At 32.4% G+C, this 6,798-nt stretch overlaps 1 long non-coding RNA gene across 1 annotated transcript; it reads right to left on the reverse strand.

Annotated features, from left to right (window-relative positions):
* Nucleotides 1-724: 724 nt before the first annotated feature.
* LOC126584763 (uncharacterized) lies at nt 725-3,891 on the reverse strand. Its single transcript, XR_007610106.1, has 2 exons — nt 3,756-3,891; nt 725-1,067 (listed from the first exon to the last, which is right to left on the reverse strand). It is a non-coding gene; the product is annotated as an uncharacterized LOC126584763 (long non-coding RNA).
* Nucleotides 3,892-6,798: the final 2,907 nt, after the last annotated feature.

The raw sequence follows: 6,798 nt of genomic DNA on the forward strand, positions 1-6,798 counted from the left end.
AAATATAAGGCTTTCACAAAGAGGATTAAAAAATGATCAAAAGAAAAAACTTGCTAATTTTGCATCTTGGATTTTACAGATAGGTGATGGCCAAATTGGGGATACACTTGATTCAAATGACAAAGATACATGTTGGATTGAAATTCCAGATGATTTACTCATTCATTCATACTCTGATCCTATTCATTCAATTTTTTCAGCAACTTATCCAGACTTTGAAAATAATTTTGCCAGTTTTGAATATTTACGAGAGCGAGCTATTATTACACCAAAAAATAATATTGTAGTTGAGATAAATGATTATGCAATAGATTTGTTACCTGGTCAAAAATGTGTTTATTTAAGCTCTTATTCTTTATGCTCATCTTCTGGAAATTTTGAGATTCTTAGTATAATGTATCCTACAGAAATTCTCAACACACTTGATTTCAATGGCTTGCCTTCGCACAAGTTTATTTTAAAGATTGGAATGCCTATCATGTTGCTTCGAAACTTAAACCAATCTTTAGGTTTGTGTAATGGAACAAGATTGGTTGTGACTCAATTATTTGATAGAATTATTGAAGCTAGAATACTTGCTGGGAGCAACATTAATTACAAAGTTTTTATTCCTAGAATAACCTTGACAACAACTGAAAACAAATGGCCCTTTGTATTTAAAAGACGTCAATTTCCAATAAGACCATGTTATGCAATGACAATTAACAAAAGTCAGGGACAATCATTGAAAGTATTTCAGCTGAAGGAAAATATGAGGCTTTCACAAAAGGGATTAAATAATGATCAAAAGAAAAAACTTGCTAATTTTGCATCTTGGATTTTACAGATAGGTGATGGCCAAATTGGAGATACACTTGATTCAAATGACAAAGATACATGTTGGATTGAAATTCCAAATGATTTACTCATTCATTCATACTCTGATCCTATTCATTCTATTTTTTCAGCAACTTATCTAGACTTTGAAAATAATTTTGCCAGTTTTGAATATTTACGAGAGCGAGCTATTGTTACACCAAAAAATGATACTGTAGCGGAGATAAATGATTATGCAATAGATTTGTTACCTGGTCAAAAACACGTTTATTTAAGCTCTTATTCTTTATACTCATCTTTTGGAAATTTTGAGAATCTTAGTGTAATGTATCCTACAGAATTTCTCAACAACTATCAAAATGCGATAGCTATTTGTAGACAATTTGGAAATCCTGATTTGTTCATAACCTTCACTTGCAATATCAAATTGCCTAAAATTGTAGAGAATTTGATATAAAACTTGGATACAAGTTAGAGGATAGACCATATATGATTTCTAGGGTTTTTAAAATGAAACTTGATATGATTAGCTACATAAAATCAAGAGAACCTTTTGATGAAGTTGAAGCAGGTGAGTTTCAAAAACTGAATTTTTTCTTAGTTTTTTTTATTTTGCCTTTACAATGAAACTGACTGTGGTTTATATATTTTCTAACTTGATTGCAAACAGATGTTTGTACAATCGAGTTTCAGAAAAGAGGCTTGCCTCAAGCTCACATCTTAATTTGGTTAAAGAAGCCTTACAATTCTTTGTTGACGACATAGATTCCATCATTTAAGCTGAAATACCAAATAAAAATTCAGATCATCTTCTTTATGAAATTGTCAACCAATTCATGATTCATGGTCCTTGGGGACAACTTAATCAAAATTCTCCGTGTATGCGAGAGGGAAAATGTTCTAAGTTTTTTCCAAAGCAATACAAGAGTGAAACAATTTATGAAACAAATGATTTTCTGTGTACAGGCGTCGTGATAATCCGTCGAAATTTGTGGTTAAAAATGGGATGCAAATTGATAACAGTTTTATTGTACCTTACAATTCAGATTTATTATTGAGATACAATGCCCATATAAATGTTGAGTCATGTTGCCAATCAATGCTTATAAAATATCTTTTCAAATACATAAACAAAGGTTCAAATCGAGCAAGAATTGTTTTCGAATAGATTTCAAACAATGAAATATTTGCTTATCTATATATATCTCCATACGACGTTGTTTGGAGATTGTTTGAGTATCCAATTCATATGAAAGAATCTCTTGTTGAACGATTGCCAGTGCATCTTCCTTTGGAATAAACTATTGTTTTCAATAGTAATCAATCACTTGAATCGATTGTTAATAAAAAAGCTTTTGAACACACAATGTTGACAAGTTGGTTTGAAACAAATAAATTTTTTCCTAAAACGTGAACACTAACTTATGCAGAATTGCCGTCAAAATTTGTATGGGAATCTCGACATAAGATTTGGAAGCCTAGGAAAAGAAAAAGAAGATCCATAGGCAGAATCGCCTACGTGCATCCTGCATTATTTGAGTTACACTATTTAAGAATGCTTCTCAATATTCAAAAAGGTGTTCTCAATTTTGATGACCTTAGAACTGTGAACAGCATTATTCAACCATCGTATCAAGCAGCGTGTAAGTGTTTAGGTTTACTAGGAGATGACAAAGAGTGGATTGAAGCTTTAGGAAATGCAATTAATATTGCAACATCTTGCGAGTTGAGGCAATTATTTGTTACGATAATTTTATTTTGTGAAATAGTAAACAGCTTTTTAATAGTCATTGGCAAAATATGTGTAATGACATTTTGTATAACTTTCGAAAATCTTTTGCAATGCCAACTCTAAATTTGTCAGAATTGGAATTAAAAAATTCCCTTATGTTTGAATTAGAGCAACTATTTAATGCATCATCTAGCTCTTTAAAAGATCATAATTTGCCTGTGCCTGATGAGAGAAAAATGTCAGAAATTAGAAACATATTGTTGAGGGAAGAATTAAATTACAATTGTGATGATTTAAGTCAAGAACATTCTGTTTTGGTAGCACAACTTAATGAAACCCAAAAATTTGTCTATGATTGTGTTATTAATACTGTGAATGAAAAAAAGTCAAGTCTCTTTTTTGTTTATGGCCATGGAGGAACTGGAAAAACAATTTTATGGCATACAATAATAAGTAAAATCAGGTTTGAAGGTAAAATTGTTTTAGCAGTTGCTTCATTTGGAATAGCTTCGTTACTTTTACCAGGTGGTAGAACTGCTCACTCTAGATTTAAAATTCCTCTCATACTTACAGATTGCTCAACATGTCAAATTAAGAAAGGGACTCATCTTGCTAAATTAATTGAAAAACCAAATCTTATTATTTGAGATGAAGCTCCCATGAATCATAAACATTGTTTTGAAGCATTAGACAAATTATTTTTTGATATTTTATCACATTCAAATTATTCCAATAAAAGTGCTCCAATTGGTGGCAAACCTTTTTTATTGGGCAGTGACCTTAGACAAATTTTACCAGTTATTCCTGGTGGAACAAAAGAAGAGATAATAGATGCCTCTTCAAATATCTTATTTATGGCATTTGTTCAAAGTATTTCAGTTGAAGGAAAATATGAGACTTTCACAGAAGGGATTAAACAATTACCAAAAGAAAAAACTTGATGATTTTGCAACTTGGATTTTACAGATAGGTGATGGCCAAATTGGGGATACACTTGATTCAAATGACAAAGATACATGTTGGATTGAAATTCTAGATGATTTACTCATTCATTCATACTCTGATCCTATTCATTCTATTTTTTCAGCAACTTATCTAGACTTTGAAAATAATTTTGCCAGTTTTGAATATTTACGAGAGCGAGCTATTATTACACCAAAAAATAATATTGTAGTAGAGATAAATGATTATGCTATATATTTGTTACCTGGTCAAAAACACATTTATTTAAGCTCTGATTCTTTATACTCATCTTCTGGAAATTTTGACAGTCTTAGTATAATGTATCCTACAGAATTTCTCAACACACTTGATTTCAATGGCTTGCCTTCCCACAAGTTAATTTTAAAGATTGGAATGCCCATTATGTTGCTCCGAAACTTAAACTAATTTTTAGGTTTGTGTGTTAGGGTTATTCTAGGAATGTAAACTTTGATAGAATTATTGAAGCTAGAATACTTGCTCGCAGCAACATTAATTACAAAGTTTACATTCCTAGAATAACCCTAACAACAACTGAAAACAAATGGCCTTTTGTATTTAAAAGACGTCAATTTCTAATAAGGCCATGTTATGCAATGACAATTAACAAAAGTCAAGGACAATCATTGAAATAAGTGGGACTTTATTTACCACAACCTGTTTTCACTCATGGTCAATTATATGTTGCATTATCTAGAGTCACATCAAGAGAGGGCTCAAAGTTTTAATTGCTAACAACAATGAAATGCAAAATATATTTACAAAAAATATAGTTTACAAAGATGTTCTGCAAAATTTAACAACAGGTTGTAGCTTCTATACATCTACAATTAAAAACTTATATATTATACATTTTGATATGCAGTTATTTTTTTCCTAACAATATGTATATTTTGCCTGCAGATTTACAAGACAATGAACATCGTACCAATTCGTGACTTAAAGCCTCTTTTGAACTAGTTCAAAGGCTTACAATGGATAGTTGAACTGGTGAGAAAAACATTTTATTACAATGTATTATAGTTCAAACAGCTTATTAATTAATAAATTTTTTTGAGCATGATTATATTTCAATTAACATTTATAGGAACCAAGTTTGCAATCACTCTTGGACTTCTAGCTCTCAACGTAATTGAACAAGGAAATCTAAAACCCAAATTTAGAGGTAATTACAATAATTTTACCAATTTTCAGCATTTGAGGTTTTAATACCGTTTTTTCCAATTCAACGAACACAATATGCAATTTGTAAAACTTACAAAAATATCTTTGTCCTGATCCTAGAAACCAGTGTTCTTCATTCCCTTTAAATTATATGTTACATGAACAAATAAATCAAGTCACAAAGAATCAATCATATTGCCCACTCATTTTTCAGATAAGTGGGATGAGCCTTGGGGCATCTAAGGCCTGGTTTGGTACTGAGGTGATTCTGAAAAAAGCTGGGAGTTTTTTTGTGTTTGGTAAACATTCAACTTCAGTTTTTTTTCACAGTTTTGGGTGAAAAAAAGCCAAAAGCAAGAAGCTGCAAAACCCAGCTTTGAAAAACCAGCATTTTTTCACATCTGTTTTACATAAAAGTTTACCAAACACTATAATACTGTTTTTTTTTCAAAAGCATTTTTACAAAAAAGTTTACCAAACACTCTACAGCTTTATTTCACAGCCGCTTATTCTCACAGCACAACAAAAGCAGTTTTTTTTCAAAGCACAGCAATACCAAACCAGCCCTAAGTCCAGCGAGTCGACTATTTCCAGGCAAAGCCCCAACCGCAGCAGCAACTTCCAATAGTGCCGTTTTCCAAAATACTCTTCACTTAGGTAAGCAATTAAGACTTTTGGTTCAGTTTTTATTATACTCAATTTTTTATATGAATGTAAAAGAATTTAAATTGAGTTGCGAGGCAGGATGTTGCTACCCCTTTTGGAGCTGGAAATTCCTCTCTCACAAAATTTCGAGTTCCAGTTGTATATTGGAATGTAAATTGTTCTTGGCTTATTTGATTTAAGTTACAATGGTCTGCTTGAGTCAAATAGACAGGTGTATGGTTTTGATAGAATCTAAATTTATATGACTCATATGTCATAGATAGTAGCCCAGTGTCATGTCATTAGGAATGACCTAGTATGTATGGCCTAGATTGAAAACAAAGCAATGTGTAAGGGAATGTTTGGTGATGTGAGGGATATATATCTTGCAGCTGCAGCTTTTGTAAGAAGCTCAGAAATATATGAATATCTTCTCTTCTTTAATTATTACTTTCTTAAATCCTTTCCAAATCCAGTAAAGCAAAATTGTAATGAAATCTAGACACTTATTTGAAACATGGTATCTAGAGCGTAGTTTCGATTCTCGAATCTGGGCGTCGTGAAATCAAAGAAAGAGGAGGATTCAACGAAATCGATCTCCAATTTTTGTCTGAGGTCTCAAATGGTAGGATCCAGTGGAAGTGAAGGTCGAGCTCCAATCTTCAATGGAACAAACTATGATTTCTGGATGATTAAGCTATGAACAATCCTTAAATCTCATGATTTATGGGATTTGGTTGAATCTGGGTTTAAAACCCTAGAACAAATTGATGAGAAAGGTAATGATAAAGAGAAAGATGAAGATAAATTGCAGCTTGCCCAGAAAGCCAAGAATGAGACTATGTTGAGGGATGCAAAAGCTTTGGCTGATTCAAAATGCCGTCTCAGATGAAGTCTTCCCTTGCATTGCAAATGAAGAAACATCAAAAGGGGCTTGGGATGTTCTACAAAATGAGTATAGAGGTGATAAACATGTACAGTCTGTGAAATTGCAATCCCTGAGAAGAGACTGTGAATATACTAGGATGAGAGAAGATGAATCTGTGTCCACCTATTTAACTAGGTTGTTTGACATAACAAATCAAAGGAAATCTTATGATGAAGAACTCAGTATAGAGAGAATTATGCAGAAGATTCTAATAAGCCTGACTAGAACTTATGAACGAATTGTATCTGTGATTGAGCATAGTAAACTTACTGAGGAAATGAAGTTACAAGAGGTGGTTGGACCTCTTAAGGCATATGAACAAAGGCTAGAGAGGCATGCTGAAAGTGCACCTGGAAAGGCATTCTCGACCTTAGCATCAATACTAACAATGCAGCAAACAATGCGCAAAATGGAGGTTTCAAGTTCAAAAAGGGCTGGAAAGGAAAAGGCAAGAAATGGGAATATAAGCCTATAGGAAACTTCAAACAAACAAATAGTGGTGAGAACTCCAAGGATGCTTGCAAATACTACG

Source organism: Malus sylvestris, chromosome 10 (genome assembly GCF_916048215.2).
Source record: "Malus sylvestris chromosome 10, drMalSylv7.2, whole genome shotgun sequence".
Lineage (NCBI taxonomy): Eukaryota > Viridiplantae > Streptophyta > Magnoliopsida > Rosales > Rosaceae > Malus > Malus sylvestris.